Here is an 18,465-nt window from a genome sequence, read left to right on the forward strand (position 1 = left end):
CATTCATTTGGGGTTAGTGAAAAATTCTAGAATATATTTAAAGAAATGCAGCTGCCTATGTTACCTTTAGGAAAACACAGTCATAGTTCAAACCGTCGCCTATTAAAAACACTTTGAGAATAAGCAACTGATTTAAAATCAATACATGAATTAGCGTTTCTAAAGTATTTGAAGGTCCTAGAAAACAGAAATTAAAACAGATTCTATTCAGTATTTTAGGTACATCACTTCATTCTGTACCCGCTTCTGGCTTCTATTTTAAGAAGGACTCTTCCTTTCTTCATAGATTCCCCATCCCTATTGCTGACAAGTAAGGTTAAATAAAGTTTCACTCCACATTTTGCTTCTCTTAGCAGATGCACTCAATATTTTCGCACGTTCACACTTAGAATTACAGCACAAGACAGCATTCAAGCCAAGAAATGATTGTCTTTCACAATCGTTCTGCAACCAGAACACTCAAATTAATGAGTTTAATAGCAGATTTTTCCTCCTTTGGACACTAACCTCTTTCTGTCTTAAGATATAACATACGATACCTGGGAAGCATATGGAAATTATGCAGACATGCGCCCAGACTGTAAAAGCCTCACCATAGAAATAGCTATCCCTACAGTGAGTACTCATATAACTTTTTTTTGCCTCCTTATTATTGCAGTACATAATTCACTCCTCTGCAAGTTCAAATTGCACATTACAGCACATTAATGTTGGTCTTCCTTTATAGCAACCTATCATATGGTTAGTATTCTCATTTATAACCTAAATTACTTTCATTTCTCCAGCCATTTCACCTAACTACTTTGAATCAGAGGGGGAAATGATCACCTCTCCTGAGTTGCAGAAATAAGCAGTAGTCAGTGTTGGCTGCAGTACAAGGATACCCCCATGTGTGGGCAGGCCCGTCTCTGAGGTTGGCGGCCTTTCTGAATCTGCAAAGGCCAGCAGGGATGTGGTGTTGGGGCTTCCTGACTCTACTTAGAAGCAACCCCAGCAGTGGGCAGAGAAAAAAAACAGCCATGTCTTTAATAAATACTCAAATCAAACATGCTTAAAAAGTGAAAGAGAAAAGTAAAGACTTTCTCTTTACTTTTGCAATGGCTTCCCATTTACCCTAAGACAAGGATGAAAATCTTAGCCTTGCAGGTCTAGTCCCTGTCTGCCTCTCTGGTCCCATCATGTGCCCTTCTGCTTTTCCCACTCCATAGCACCTCCATCAGCCTTCTTCCAGGTCCTTGAATGGAACATGTCCCCCCTTACCACAGTGCCTTGATGCACGTGGTTCCCTTCCTGGAAGGTCCCTTCCCCCACCCGCAGTCTTGTCTAGTTAATTCCCCCTCTAATTCTACCTCTTCTTCCAAAAATCTAATTTAATAATCAGTTTCTCAGAGCAGCTTTCCCTGGCCTCCCTGGTTGAATCACTCTGCTCTAGTATGTAAACTTGGACAGGATAATTTATTGAAATATTTTATTATATATACACATATGCTTTTGTTCCTTTCCCACATTTCAGGCCTGTCGCATGCCCTTTTTTGTTCTTCCCTGCCTTACTAAATTCTGCAGGGCAGAAAGCAAAAGCATCCTGTCTTGGCTAATAGCTTGTATCAAGAGACAAGACAGAGAGAGGAGTGGCAAACAAGAGAGTAAGGAATCTTCCAAGCTATAGAGACCTTCTCTTCACTCCTAGACAGCCTCTGAATAGGTAGCAACGGCTGCGTGGAGTTTCTAGAGAACTCCTTATATGGCCAGGACTAGCATGACTCTAGCCTTCAAGGACACTAGCAAATTGGAGAAAAAAAAAAAAAGATGTCAATTATGACTGTGAAAACCTGGAACTTACAGGTCTTCACTACACTGTCCCAAAGCACCTGGGTGTGGAGTGGCCAGGAAAGGAGGGAGCAGCCCTGAACTTTGATGGAGAAGGTGCTTCCCATCTACCCAGATTAGAGGGAGGTGGGACTAAGATGATTTAAAAGGAAAGAAAGTCATACTTCTTGGACATATGAGTTTGTGGACTGCTGTTCACACCTGTTAGTCTCTCATCTCCCTGCTCAAAATTTCACTCAAATGTATTTTTCAAATTTTCAAATGCATGATTTTTATCGATGTCTTTCTCCTCCTCTTATCTCTAAGCAACCTAAGGGAAAGGACCATGTCAGTATCTGCTGACAATCTTATCTCTAGGGTCTAGCACAGTGCCTGTGGCATAGGGTGTGTCCATATACTCCTTTCTTAGATTTAAATACATACAGAAAAATGCATAGATCTTAAGTGTCCATTTTGATTAATTTTAGCAAATATATAAACTCATTTAAGCAACACTTCAATCAAGGTACAGAGTATTACCATCACCCTGGAAATTTCCCTTGTATTCCTTTCCAGTCTTATCCATCTTCCATGATTCAGATTTCTACGCTCCTAGATTAGTTCTGCATTCCTTGAACTTTGTATAAATGAAATTATACAGTATGAGCTATTCTGCATCTTAATTTATCCACTTATCATAATGTTTGGAGATTCACCCATGATGTATGAATCAGTAGTTTGCTTAGTTTTTACTATATAGTGTCCTATAGTATTTATTCATCATTATATTTATTTATATTGTTGTTGATGGAAATTTGGGTTGTTTTGGATTTTTTTAACTTATTGAATAAAGCTGCAATAAACATTCTTGTGCAAGTCATTTTCTCTTTTTGTATGCTGTATGGCAGGGTCACATTTCATTATGTGAGTATCCCAACATTACAGCACCATTTGTTGAATTCTTGTTGGTTTGTTTTGCTTGCTTGTTTGTTTTTTGGGAAGAGCACGGATCAGGAATAGAACCTGGGTCTCCTGCACGGCAGGCACGAATTCTACCACTGAACTACCCTTGCACACCATGTGCAAGTCATTTTGTAGGTATATAGTTACATCTCTTTAAGGTAAGTAGGTAGGAGTTGAATTGCTGGATTATAGAGTAGGTGTATATTTAACTTTGTAAGAAACAGCTAGTTTTCCAAAGTGATTATATAATTTTAAACCTCCAGTTGCTCTACGTCTTCTTCAACATTAAGTTTTGTTAAACTTTTAAAATTTTATACATTTTAATGAATATATATTAGTTCCTCATTATGGTTTTACTTGGCATTTCCCAGCTGACTTGTAATGTTGAGCTTATTCTATTTTTATTTTATTTTATTTTTTAATTTAAGGGGCAGTTCTCAAAGTAGCATCAACTGTTTTCTTGAAAAACATGAAGCAGCACCAGGCTATCACATTAACATTACTAGTAAGTCTGATTGGCACAGTGGCATGTGTCCTGTTTATCAGTTTTAATGGGAGAGCTTTCTAGCTTCAATAAGTCAAGTCACTAAAATCAAGAACAACAGAACTTCTTTTCAGGTGCTTAATGGCTGGCTATTCATATGCCCTCTTTTGTGAACAGTCTACATTCTTTGCCTATTTTATACTGGATAGTTTCCCTTTTTGTTACTTATTTGTAGGCGCTCTTTCTATATTCTGAGTTCTTTGTAGATAAATGCGGACTTCTTTGTGGGAAATATTCTGAATGCTTTCACCCATAGTGTGATTTGCCTTTTCATTTCTGAAATCGTGACTATTGATGAGCAGAAATTTTTAATTTTAATGAAGTAAAATTTCTCATTTTTAATGGATTTTGCATTTCACATTATGCTAAAAAATCTTTCCCTATGCCAAGATCACAAAGATGCTCACGTAAGTTTTCTCCTAAAAGTTTTTTACAGTTTAGCTTTTACATTTAGATTTGTAATCTATTTCCACCTAATTTTTGCGTATGGTGTATATATGAGTTGAACTTCATTTTTTTCCAAACAGATATCCAGTTGATTCAGCATAACTGGTACTGGCACCAGAACAGACATATGGTCACATAGAGCAATGGAACTGATTTGAGAGTTCAGAAATAAATCCACACATTTATGACCAATTAGTTTTTGACAAGGGTGCCAAGGGCACTCAAAAGAGAAAGAATAGTCTCTTCAACAAATGGTGCTGGGAAAATGGCTATCAATAAGAAAAAGAATGACGATGGATCCTTACCTCACACATACACAAAAACTAATTCAAATGGATTAAAAAACCTAAATATGTGGACTAAAACTTTAAAACTCCTTGAAGAAAACATAAGGGAGAGTCTTCAGGAGCTTGTGTTAGGCAATGATTTCTTAGATTTCACAACAAAATGGGAAAAGACACAAATAGACATTTCTCCAAAGAAAATACACCAGTGGTCAATAAGCACTTGAAAATATGTTTAATATCATTAGCCATTAGAGAAATATAAATCAAAACCATAATGAGATATCATTTCACACCCACTGTAATAACTGCTATTTAAAAAATGGAAAATGACAAGTGCTGGGGAGGATGTGGAGAAATAAGAACACTCTTTCATTGCTGATGGGAATGTAAAGTGAGGCAGCCACTATGGAAAACACTTTGGAAGTGCCTCATAAAGTCAACTATAGAATTACATTACGACTTGACAATCCCAATTATAAGTATAACCCAAAAGAATTGAGAGCAAGGACTCATACAGATATTTGTACACTGATGTTCACAGTGGCATTATTCACAGCTGACAAAAGATGGAAGTCACCCAAGTGTCCATGACCATATGAATGAATAAACAAAATGTGGTATGTATATATTAATGGAATATTATTCAGTTATAAAAAGGAATTAAGTTATGATACATGGAACAACATGTATTAAACCTGAGGACATCATGTTGAATAAAATAAGCCAGACACAAAAGGACAAATATTGTATGATCTCACTCATTTGAAATAATTAGAATATGTAGTCATAAACTTACATACGCATTACCAAGGGCTGGGGGAGGAGTGTGAAATGGGGAATGAATGCTTAATTGGCACAGTTTCTGTTGGGAGTGATGGAAAACTCTTGGTAATGGATAGTGGTGATGGTAACACAATATCATGAATGCAATTAACACCATGAAATTGTGTATTTGAGAGTGACCAAATTGAGAAAATTTAGGTGGTATATTTTACCAGAGTAGACATTTTAAAAAAACAACATAGGTGCTCACCTCAGCAGCACATATACTAAAACTGGAATGATAGAGAGAATATTAGCATGGTCCTTGTGCAAGGATGACACTCAAATTTGTGAAGCATTCCATACTTTTTAAGAATAAAAAATATATATAACTATAAAACACAAAGAGTGAACTCTAATGCAGATTATGAACTATAAATTAATACTATAATTTTAATATTGCTTCATCAATTGTAACAAAGGTACCACATTAATGTAAAATGTTAACAGTGAAAACTGTGTGTGAGGGAGGCATATTTGGGAACTCTGTTTTCTGCATTATTCTCCTGTAAATCTATAGCTTCTCTAATAAAAAATGGAAAACAGATATGAAAATGTTAAAAAGAAAAAACCAATTGACTATATATCTGTGGATCTATTTCTGGACTTCCTTTTTGTGTAACTGATCTATTTGTCTATCATTACAGTGGTACACTCTCTTGATTACTGCAATCCTAATCTTACAGTAATCCTAATCTTATAGTAATCCTAAAATCAGCTAGGGTAGATCCTCTTTGTTCACCATTTTCAGTATTTTTTTAGCTATTAAATAGCATTTTTACATTTCTATATAAACTTTAATAGTAGTTGGTCAATTTCTGCACACACACAAACACACACAAAACTGTTGGGATTTTGACTGGAATTACATTAAATCTATTGTTCACTTCTGGGGAAATGTGACATCTTTACAGTACTGAGTCTTCCAACCCATGAGCATCGTTAGAACCCTATTCAATTCTCATATAGACTGTGGTGGTGAATGTACAAGTGATTATACCAGGAGCCATTGATTGTACACTTAAGATAGAGTGCGGTACGTGAATAAAACTGTTTAAAAAATAAACAAAAAACTGTAAGTACTGGAAGAAGATGTGGAGAAAGAGGTACACCTACTCGCTGTTGGTGGGGAAGTAGAATTTTGCAGCCTCTCTGGAAGGCAGTCAGGCGGTCTCGCAGGAAGACAAGTATAGAGCTGCCATATGATTCCGAAATCCTCCTACAAGATATATACTTGGAAGAACTGTAAGCAGGGACTCAAATAAACATTTGCACACTGATGCTTATGGCAGCATTATTCATGATTGCCAATGGATGGAGGCAGCCCAAAGGTCCATCAACCGATAAGTAGAAGGATGAACTGTGGTGCATACAAATTGTGCATTTGGAATCTTGTGTGGCTGCAGAAAGGAATGAAGTCTTGAAGCATGCAAAGAGGTGACTGAATCTTGAGGACATTATGTTGCGTGAAATAAGCCAGACACAAAAGGACAAACATAGCATGGTCTCACTAATATGAACTAACTATAATGAGCAGACGCTGAGAATTAAATTCAAGAGTATAAGTTACAGGAGATAGAAAGTGGACAGAGAATGGGCAAACAATGATTAAGGAAAACAGAATGTTTAGCAAGGTTCATTGCAAGGTTCGGAAATGAATAGCACAATACTGTTTTTTTTTTAAAAAAAAACCATTTCGGGTTTTGCACTTGCCTTAGCAATATTTTGTAGATTTCATTCTAGAGGTCTTTGAGATCTCTTGTTAAATTTATTTCTAGGTATTTCATGTTTTTATGCAATTATAAATGGCACTTTAACAATTTCATTTCTCAGTTGTTCGCTACTAGTATATGGAAATACAATTGCTTTTCATAATTGACTCCGTATACAAAGACCTCGCTGAATTCACATACCACATCTAGCAATCCTTTTTAGATTCCTTTCAATATACAATCATGTCATTGTGAACACATTTATTTCTTCATTCCCAATGTTTTATTGCATTGAACTCCAGTAGAATGTTGAATAGAAATGGTTTAGTGTGGACATCCTTGCCTTGTTCTCAATCTTAGGGTGAGTATTTTCAATATTTCACCATTAAAGAATGATGTTAACAAGAGCTTTTCAGAGATGGTCTATATTGGATGGGGAAAACTATTCCTAATTTCCTCAGAGGTTCTTCTTCCTTTTCTGTAATCATAAATGTATAATGGATTTTGTCTATGCTTTTGTGTACCTCTTAAGATCATTATATGATTTTTCTGTAAATATATTTCCTTGGTTTTTTAGAGGTTGAACCAAACTTGTATGTGTGGGATTAGACCCACTTGGTCATGCCATAGTATCCTTTTTATATATTGGTATACTGATTTGCTATTATCCTGCTAAGAATTTTTTTAGTCTATTCAATAGGGAATATTATCTATAGTTTTCTTTTCTTGTAATATACTCATCAGGTTTTGGCTTGCTGACTGTATAAAATGAGTTATGAAGTCCCTCTTCCCCTATTTTTCAGTTTTTTGTATAACATTAGAATTATTTGTTCCATAAACTTTTGAAAGAATCACCAGTGCAGTTGTTGGAGACAGGGATTTTCTTTGTGCAAAGGCTTTTAATTATGAGGTATATATCTTTAATAGATATTTAGAGCTCTTTCTTATTTCACCATTTTTGTTAAGTTGCATTTTTTAAGAAATCTATCCATGTCATCTATGCTATCAAATTTGGTGTCAGAAAGTCTGTGATGATAGCCTCTTTTCTTCTTAATGTTGATATTTGTGTTTTCTTTCTTCTTGATCAGTCTTGATAGAAATTTACCAATTTTATTAACATTTTCAAGTAATCAACTTTTGGACTTGATATTTATCTACTGTTTTTCATTCTTATCTTATTTTCTTCCTTCTACTAACTTTGGACTTCTTTTGCCCTATTTTTCCTAATTCCTTAATATGGAAGACTATATAAGCTTTTTTAGATTGTTCTTTTCTAATATAAGAATTTTGTTCTTAGCATGACTTTAGCTCTACCCTACAAATGTTGACAACTGTGTTTCATTAACTCAGTTCAAGGTATTTTCTACTTTCACTTCTGAATTCTAATTTCCCTTTTGAATTCTTTGTAAATGTTCCTTAATTTCCAAATATTTGGGGGAATTTCTAGATTTCCTAATTAATCTTTTCATATTAATCTTATTTTTATTAATGATGTCTAATTTAATTCTCTCCTTAGGAAAAAATTTGTATGATTTCATTCTCAGAATTTATTTAAACTTGCTTAATGATCAAGAAACTGGTCTATGTTGGTTAATCTTTTATGCATCCTTGATAAGAATGTGTATTCTGTATTTACTGGTTGTGAGTATTTTACAAATGTTTTTTAGGTCATGTTGTTTGATAGAGTTTGTGTTAGTTTGCAAGCTGCCAGAATACAATATACCAGAATTGGAACAGCTTTAAAAAAGGAAAATGTAATAAGTTACAAGTTCACAGTTCTAAGGAAGCAAAAGTATCCAAATTAAGGCACCAACAAAAGGTTACCTTCACTCGAGAAAGGCCAGTGGGTCTAGAACACCTCTGTTAGCTGGGAAATTATGTGGTTGGCATCTATTGGTCCCTTGCTCCTGGGCTCCTTTGTTTTCAGCCTCTGTTCCTGTGGAGATTCCTCAATTTGCTTCTCAGGGACTGGCTTTCATCTCTTGGCTTCCTCTGGCTCTCTCCAGGTTCTGGTTTGCTTAACACCTCATAGCAACATCTGCTGGCCTTCAAGCATCTCCATCTCTGTTCTCCAAGTGCTGGTACCTGTGTCAGCTCTATAAGTTTCCATCAGCTCTCTGTATCTGTAGGCTACGTCATTTCTGTCTTTTCTCCAAAACGTTTCCCATTTTAAAGACTCTAGTAAACTAATCAAGACCCATGTGAATGGGTAGAGTCTCATCTCCATCTAATCAAAAGGTCACAACCACAACTGGGCATGTCACACCTCCATGGAGATAATCCAATCAAAAAGTTTCCACATACAATGTTGAATCAGAATTAAAAGAAACAGCTGTCCCTAAAAGACTGAACCAGGATTAAAACATGGCTTTTCTGGCATACATAATACATTCAAACCAGCACAGTGTTCAAATCATCAAATATTTCTAATTTTGTCTATTTTTCTATTAGTTACTGAGAAAGGAGTGCTGAGGTCTTCAACTCTCAGATTTATCTATTTCTCTCTTGAGTTCTGACAAATTTTGCTCCATATACCTTGTAGTACTTTTATGTTTGTTAACACTTTCTTTTTTGAAGTGTGTTTTGTGTGATAGTAACAAGAATATCACATTTCATATGGTTAGTGTTTGTGTGGTATATAGTTTCTTTTTATTATCAAAATTGCTGTATTTTTATATTTAAGGTGTTTTTACTGTAGCTGTTTATCCATTTATAATCTTGGCCTTTTAACTGGAGTGTTTAGCCCATCTATATGTAATGCAGTTATAGATAAAGGTTGGTTTAAATATACCATATCATTACTTTGTTCTATGCTTTTACATTCTTTGATCTTTGACCCTTCTTTCTTGATTTCTTCTGTATTCACTGAGTATTTTATAGAATGTCATTTTTTCTTCTCTGAGGGTGTGGGGTTAATCTGTACAAGTATGATTGTTTGTATATTTTCTATGATTGCTAAAGGGAATCACCATACATATTTATTAAATGAATAAATGAATGGTACCACCTACCATCAAACCTAGTAGGACACCATGAGCTCTAGCACAATTTCAGTTGTGCTAAAATTGATGCCATGCTGGTGGAAGAAAAGTTCATTAAGTTCAGTTTCATATGATGATATTAAAGAATTCTTGTCTCAACTCTAACACAATTACTTTTTGATCTAGCTCCATCTTTACTCCTTCCATAATACAATTATCTTTCCATCTAAAAACTACACATTTCCTCCTCTGGCTATATGCCAGAATTGTCTTTGAAGATTTAAAAACTCCCTACTCAAGACCTACTGAATCAAGATCTTCAGAGAGCTTCCAATACATAGACAAATGTAAGAACCACAAAATTACTGAATGTCCACTAAGTTTGGACATTGGCTATAAGCAATAACCCTTTAGTACCTCCCACCTACAGGTTCTTTCTCTTGCCTCCTGATTTTCTACAAGGCCAGAAAGAAAAAAAAAATCTGAAACTAATGAAGCTCATTAAGTTTCTAGTAGGTATTACTTTCTTTCATTTTCTTTGGGAGGCTGGCCCCCTTGAGACACAACACAACTCAAAATAACTCCTGTGGAGGAAGGGAGAATAGGCCTGTTAGAACTGCAATGACAGAACCTAACAGCAGCAAAAGAAAAGAAGAGAAAATAATAGAAAAGGAAGGGGGGGGGGGAGGAAGTAATAGAAAGAAACAGAAAAAATCCCTACTAATGACTTACTAGAAAAGTTTTCTTTAAAATAAGAGCATTAGCTCTTCACATTTCTTCTGCGTCCTCTGTGCTCTGAATACAGCAGGCTTGTACATTCTTGGAATGCCTGAATCATTTCCAAGTCATTGGGCCTATCTCTACTCAGTGTGTCCTTTGTTTGGTCTATAATGACCAGCTAGCAGAAGCCATTGGATACTTGCTGCCTCAAGTGGATTCTTGGGGCCCTACAAGGCCATGAAGCAAATCAAAACCAAAATCATACCCTCCATTCCAGCGAATTCCTTCCTCTTTTCCATGGAGCAGAACATGTATTGGGGTTTACCACTCACTCTGAAAGCTCAGTTTATTACCTCTCAAAGGACTAGCAGTGAGAACACAAGCTTGTTACTTGGGAGAGGAGACTCAAAACACATTTCTTGTTGCCCCAGAAGCTTTATAATTCAACAGAAGAAAAACAGAAAACTATAGCAAAGAGTGGTTCAAGGAATAACTAAAGTATATAACTGTATTAGGGAAATATCTTAGTGTCCCATAATGATAGCTTAGATATTTGCTTCCCTCCAATTACTATGTCTCCAGTGCAGAGAGTATTCATAATATGTAATTTTACTCTGCTTTTGTTTTTATTCCATACTTTACATAGACAAGCATCATGGAACTTATTTTTCAGGAATGCCTGGGAAATCAGGTAGTGTTGTTGTTCATTAAAACATGCACTAGGTAAATGGCAGCTACTCATAAGTGCCCAAGAAGCCCGAATTCAGGATGCCAACCCACACCTCCCTCATTCCCTAAACTGGGCCCTAATGTCAACCATAGAAAAACGGGAGCTTCACACATAGGTGAAAGGGCTGATTGCCTTGAAGCAGATGTGTATTGAAAGCTATTGTTCTAGAGAGTGGATTGGCTTTTAATAAAAGGGAATTATTTTGTTAGTTCTTCAGAGGAAAGGCAGCTAACTTTCCACTGAGGTTCTTTCTTATGTGGAAGGCACAAGATGGTCTTTGCTGGTCTTCTCTCCAGGGCCCTGGGTTCCAACAACTTTCCCTGGGGTGACTTCTTTCTGCATCTCCAAAGGCCTGGGCTGAGTTGCGAGTGCTGAGATGAGAAATGCCAAGCTGCTTAGGCTATGCTACGTTGTGTTCTCTCATTTAAGCATCAGCCTATTAAGTCAAACATCACTCATTGCAGCAGACACGCCTTCTAGCTGACTGCAGATGTAATTAGCAACAGATGAGGTTCACGTACCATTGGCTTATGTCCGCAGCAACAAAACTAGGTATGCTCACCTGGCCAAGTTGACAACTGAATCTAACTAACACAGCTGTTCACACTAGTTTACAGAAAGGCCTGCTGGGAGCAGAGCAAACAAGCTGCTCTTCTGAACCAGAGGCCTCAAACTAGAAGCCCATGGACTGAAGATGGCCTAATCAGGACTGAGTACATGTACCCATGTCTCAATCAGAACACGCATCCCTTCCTCTGGCAGACCTACTCTAGGACCTGCAGCCAAAACCCAACCTATTCAACTGTACATGGCAATCAAAGTGTCACAAAAAGAAAACAACCCCCAAACCAGATTTTGTATTTTCCTTTGAAACATTGGAATTCCGGAATACTGATCCCCAAACCCCACAAGGCAGCTGTCAGTGACGATGAAGAGCAGCTGCCCACCTGAGATAGGCCCGATTCTCCAGTTTATGCAGTCCACTCTACCTCCCACTGCACTGTACCCAGCTCATTTCACTCGCTGATATCTATTTGCTAGGCAATAAGGACATTGGTGTTTTGCAACCATTTCCAAGGTCTTCAAAGCCTTGCTAATGGAGTCAGGTTAAGTTTCCTTTCTGCCTCCTTAAAACAGTGAAAAGAGAGTCCATGGGGCCTTAATGCTCTTTTAAAAAAAAGTTAAAATGGTAGGATCTGGATAAGACAGCCCTGCATTTCAGGACATTCTCTGCCACTTTCTGCCTATAGGATCTCAGCCAAGGAACATCGCCTCCTCCTGAAATCTGGTCCCCATTCTCTTCAATCTTTCCTTTTATTTTATATTCAAACAGCAAATCCTACAAGCAGCTTTTTCACACTGCCTCAGCTGCAAGGACCTACCTGAACCTTAATAGCATACATAACCTAAACACTGAGTCCACATTCTCACATGGCAGCTATTGATAAAGATAAAAAACAGCTGCCCCCTTGAGATAGGCAGGTGATCCAGAAAGGTTTCAGGGGATCCAGTAACCCAACTGAAATTGAATGCAAAATACTATGTAAAAGTGACTTTCTGGATTTGGGGTGGGGGGGAGGAGGCAGTAATTGGGTGATGGTTTTTTTTAGCTCTCCAAGTGGATTTGTGAATGCAAATAACTTCATGAATTACTATAGCATTTAGCTATTTTACTAGTTGTCTCCATAGAACATGCTGGAGTTTACTTCTACATATTTTCTGTCCCTAATTATTATGCTTATTTCCTCATCAGACAAGTTCACAGGCATGCTCTAGTGACAAATATTTCCAAAATCTAAGGGGCTTAAAACAAACAATGTTTAATTCTAGGGGGAAATTCACTTTCTAGATAATTTTCCCAGGCTGCTGTTCCCCATGTGAGGAATCAGCTCATACTGTTACATCACTTTATTTTCCTACAATTGCTTTGGCAGGGAAAAGAGAGCCAAAAAAAATCTCACACCAGCAAACAAATCTTCCTGGAAGCAACACATTTCCTTCTCTCACATCTCATTGGGCAGAGCAAGTTACATGTTCTTACCTAATCTTGCAAGGAGAAGGAAATTCAAACCACGCATGCGCCCAGAAGATGAGAACTGAGAATACTGTAGACAAACATTAGCACATGCACCTGCCTCCCAGTTTGGCCTATTCAACCCTTAAAAGAATAGTAGAGTTTGAAACTGAGTAAATAACTATGAAAAATGGTGTTTTGACTGGAAACTAAAGTTAAGGACAAAAATAATTGTATGTAAATGATACACTCTCATTGGTAATTGATTCTTACAGGGCTGTGGGCTAACAATTCTGAAGCTACATGTATACTAGGGTTGAACAAATAAGTAAACAAACAGGACACACTGGGCGTCAGGCTTCTCACTGTAGGAGAAAGAAGATTGAAAATAAACTGGGAGTGTAGGAGCTAGAATGAATCCTATGGGACTGGATTTGAGTCAGACACATCAGTAAAAAACATTTATTTTAATTATACACAAATGGAAACAGAAATAATTGTAGACTGTTTATATATATGGGTTAGTATACATACATATATTTCTTCACTTTGTACACTGAGAGGGCGTAGAAGCAGTGACACCCCAGTAGCAATGAGCACACCCAGTACCCAGATATTGGTTTCTAAATACCATTCTTCAATACAAAGAATCAGACCTCCTGAGAAAAAATGCTGGTTCTAGGAATGGAGCACAGAAAATGTATCTGTATTGATCATCTTCTAGTGCCAGAAGTAAGGAAACACTCAAAAAACAAAAGGACAGGGTCATGTCAGAAGAACACAGTTTCAATCTGAAAGAGTTCCAATGGCCAAAGCAGAATAATTTGAGCAACAAAAAAATGTAGTATTGGATTATATCCCAAAATATAGAATAAATAGCCAAGAGTTCCTACTGATATAAACAAGTGCTCAAACAAAGAAATGGGTGAAAGTAGAATTCCTCCTCACCAAAGATTTCTAAATTAGATATGCAGATACTCCCCACCCAGGAGGGGAAGCTTAAGTCCCTTCACTTTGAGTATAGACTGGATAAGTTTCTTACTGTCAAAGAATATGCAAAGTTAAGAGAAAAACAGTAACTTTATAAAGTGGTGAAACCTGACAAACACTGCTTTAACCAAGTAATCAAGGTTAATAATGCCACTGATAACTCAGATTGATATTATATACCCCATGATATATGGTACATGATATGATAGCTGATGTACTATATGGTATATTCATACAACATAATATATATGATATGATATATACATGACATGGTATGAAAAGGGAACTTACCTTTGTGGTATTCTTCCTAAAAGCCCATAACTCAAATTGATTGTGAGAAGAACATCAGACAATCCTAAGTTGAGGGGCTTTGTGTAAATTCCTGACCTGTAATCCTCAAAACTGACAAGGTTATGAAAAATAAAGAATGAGAAACTTTCAGAGACAGAAGAAGACTAAGGAGACATGACAACAAAATGTAATATATCCTAGATTGGATCTTGGTACAGAAAAAGGACATTAGTGAAAAAACTAGTGAAATTGAAAAAAGTCTAGAAGTGAGCTAATAATAATAAATTAATGATTTTTTTTAATTTAACCAATGTACCATGGTTTTATAATATGTTAATATGGCAACTCTCCATACTACATGTGCCACTTTTCTGTAAATCTAAAATGATTCTAAAATAAAAAATATATATTTAAATAAGTAAATAAACTAGTACGGTGCCTAGTTAAAAGTATGGCTGTGGAATCAGACTTCTTGGGTTTGAATCCCAGCCCCAGTTTCCTCATCTGTAAAATGGGGAAACTCTCCCCATAGGATTACTGCAAATAAATGTGATAACTTAAGTAGAGATCTTAGAACAGGGCCTGGCACAAAGTAAGTGCTCATTACATAATGGATATTTTTACTCTTCCTGATTCTTTACAAGTTTCCTGCACAAAGGAAACCCTGAGTATATTTTTAACCACTCGGAGCTTCATCATCTGCAAATTGGAAGCAATGCCAATAGGTATCTCAGTGTTAAATTCAATAATGCACTCTTAGCACACAGGAAGTGCTCAATAAGTGTTTGTTATTTTAATACAAGATAATAAAAAGAGGAATCGGCTGCTGGTATGAATAGTCTAATTCTCTTTGATGAGAACTCCATTCAAAAATCTTTTTCCATCCCAGCTAGGAGGTTTCCTGGGGTTCCTACAGGACCTAGAAATGAGGGGGGAAACTTCCTTCTTGCTCAACCCTGCTTTCTGAAAATGGGGAGGAGGGAGTAATGCTTGGGTTCTAGCTGCAGCATCTGGGCCCACTGCCTCTCAGAAACAGCTGCTGTCCCATTTCCTGCCACTCATAAACCAAAAGAGTTAGGGGAGGTGGCTGTGAACAGATGACCCCTTGGACCCGGAGGTCAAACACAGCCTGGGAAGGGGTGGGCCTCAAGGAGCAGCAGCTGCTGCTTTCTGGGCTGGGTCTCCTGGGGATTATTTAAGCTTCAGTGAAATGATTTTAATTTAGCGGATCTATATTTTTATGTGTTTGTGTTTTGTTTTTTTTTTAAGAAAAGGCTTTCAATCTTCAGATTATTTCAGGAAAGTCCTAGACCTCCCTAGAGGTTGCTGATAGTAATTTAAGCACTCAATTATTTGGTGTGGTACAAGAACAATTGTTAGGGGGTCACAGGCCTGACCAGCTGATCCCAAACATCAACCATTAAGACACTTCCTTCTGCTATTTGTTATTATATTTCATTCTTTTAAAGAGCTAATATTCAAAATTCTAAATGTCCCAAAGAACTGTCTCCTACTCATCCCTGTCCCCTTCCTTAAAATCAATGACTTTACCAGTTTCTTGGTTTGTTTTCTGGCTCCTTTCAAAGACTGTTTTATGCCCAACCAGGCAAATACGTAAACAAATACCTTGTTAGCTTTCTATATTTCTTTTAAACAGGAAATATTTCTGAGTGACCCATGATAGCTTCTAAATTGTATGCTTTCATTTGCAAAAATAGACACTGAATTTAGTGACTTTTAAATGAAGTAGATTTTATTAATAGCAACATCGACCTTCATTTGAAATATCTTTTTTTTAAACAGGTGATTGCGAACATCTATACTATGTGATATTATACATAAGCTAAAATGAATGAGGTAAATCTATCCCTACCGGTCTCAAAAGATCTACTAAAAAGAAACAAGTTTTAGAGTCCCAGATGCTCTAAATCCACTAGGTTCTACAAAAAAAGCATATAACATTCTTTGGAAAGTTACAGACCAGACTAAGAATAGCGGGGAAGGGAGCAGAATGGATGGAGTCAGGAGCGGGTGGCCAAAGCATTCACTAGCAGAGGATGGACGGTGCTGGGACAGACCATCGGGTGGCAGTCCTTGTTTAAGCTTGCCAGTATCTGATTGCTGGTCAGTACCTGGGCCAGAAATGTGTTAGCTATTTTGAATGTCATCCCTGATCATCAGCCTTATCTCTACTGTTCAAACATGTTAAGGCAAATGAATTCACGTATTTCTTGTGAAATCAAATATTCATACGTAAAAAGAGATTGTATGTGAAAGACATATGTCCACATAAATTGCATACAAAGCTTAGTCGTCTACAGATTGTGAGCCACTGATCCAGTTTTCCACCCTACAAAACCTTAATTTTCCAAAAGTTAAAGGATGCTTCCTCAACAATACCTAACAGGAGCTCCACCTCCAATCTGGGAATGGCCACTCAGTGTGCTGGCATGGACTAATGCCCACGTGCTCAAGTCTCAGTCCAATCTACATTCTCAGCCTGAGCCACTTGGATACTCTGAAATGAGAGAGGAAGGTTCCCTCCCAACAGGCACAGCAGAATTGTTCATCAGAAGTCATCGCTGACAACTTACATGGTCCCGCAAACTTTTTCATGAAGGACCAGATAGTAAATACCTTAGGCTGTGGAGACCAGATGGTCTCTCCAGAATCCACTCCACTCTGCCACTGTAGGGCAATCTGCAATCCAGACAATACGGAAATGAATGGGCGCGGCTGTGTTCCAATAAAATATTCTTTACAAAAATAGACCCGAGGCAGGCCATCTCTCACAGACTTGAGGTTGAAAATTAGTATTGCCAAAACCTCGTCTCCTTCTAACCCTTTGCTGACCTGAGTCATCCAGAACCCAGCACCAGATGCAGAAATTTGGTGTTAGTTGAGACCTTAGTAAAAGGGCCCAAAGTGATTCCACCCCAGCACTGTCCAGTACCCCAGAGATAAAATACTCTCTGAGGGTATGTAACAATCAACATCCCATACTCAAGGAAATTCAGGGCTTCAGTGGCCACAAAATCATCTCAGGCTCCTGACACAGGGGTCCCATAGAGAAGAGAAGTTTTAATGTGGGTTCTCAAATGTATTTCCCTCTGTCTGCACTGAATGCTTGTCTTTAAGTAGAAGAGAAGTATAGAGAACTGCATTGTAGAAGTCAGTCACAAATCCTACCTGGGTTAGGCAGACTTTCCCTGATAAGACCCTATCTATTGTAAAGTTCCCACATCACACAAGAAATCTAGCTTTATCTTAATAAGCATTATGCCAGTCAATCTTTCTGTGGCAGGTTGACACATCATTAAACCAAGGCATGAGGATTACAAAAAAAAAAAAGCCCATCAAACTAGCACAATTCCCATTTCTTTTGTATGTAACAATACAACAAAGGCAACTCAAAATTACAGGACTCTTAAAATTACAGTTTTGTACTGAAGGGGCGTTCCTGACCAGGTGGAGTTATTCCATATTTTTCTTTAAAGTTGCCACACCAATTAGACTGCCACTCTCAAAGATGGTACTGAGTAACTCAAGGAACAGAAGAAACAAACTAAGAACACATAACAGAAACAATCACTTTCAAGTCCTCCTAGAAATTGTTGAAAGTTTTTTTTTTTTAACCCAATTAGGGATGAGGGGAAGTGAGGTAAAAAAAAGTCTAAAAATTGTGATTAATGCGTAATTCTTTTCTCTTTTGCTCCCAATTAGAGGGTTTCTTCTTCCACTAGAGAAGCACAGTTATTAAATCATGATATCTTTCTTTAAAAAAACGATTTATAGAATAGAGCTCCAAACTGCAGCCACTTCAGCAAGGTTGCTTATAATTGCTCCATGCAATGCTTTGACTAATTAAATCACACAAGAGATTGTTTCTTAGTAACACACCTGGTCCACGCTTTGTTGTTGCCTTTCATTAAAGCACTGTGTCTCATGCTGCCTTGTAGCACGAAAGGATATTAATCAGGTAAATGGCCATTAAAAGTCATATCAATGTTTGCTGTGCAGCGATTGTTTTCTTAAATCTTGAACAAAGAAGGTTTCTTTGAAATCTCAGGGCTGGCCTCTAACCACATGAGAGCATAGTCACATTGAAACACTTTGTTTTTCAACCTTACCAAGAAGAAGAAGAAAAAAAAAAAGGAA

The 18,465-nt window shown here is 37.2% G+C and overlaps 1 long non-coding RNA gene and 1 other non-coding gene across 2 annotated transcripts in view; one reads left to right on the top strand and one right to left on the bottom strand.

Moving 5' to 3' along the window:
* LOC143660299 (uncharacterized) overlaps positions 1-18,465 on the bottom strand; it is a 37,905-nt gene that overhangs the window by 17,881 nt on the left and 1,559 nt on the right. The window lies entirely within an intron of this gene.
* Positions 5,073-5,179, top strand: LOC143660423 (U6 spliceosomal RNA). Its single transcript, XR_013164029.1, has one exon. It is a non-coding gene; the product is annotated as a U6 spliceosomal RNA (small nuclear RNA).

The sequence above is a fragment of the Tamandua tetradactyla genome, chromosome 16, assembly GCF_023851605.1.
Source record: "Tamandua tetradactyla isolate mTamTet1 chromosome 16, mTamTet1.pri, whole genome shotgun sequence".
NCBI lineage: Eukaryota > Metazoa > Chordata > Mammalia > Pilosa > Myrmecophagidae > Tamandua > Tamandua tetradactyla.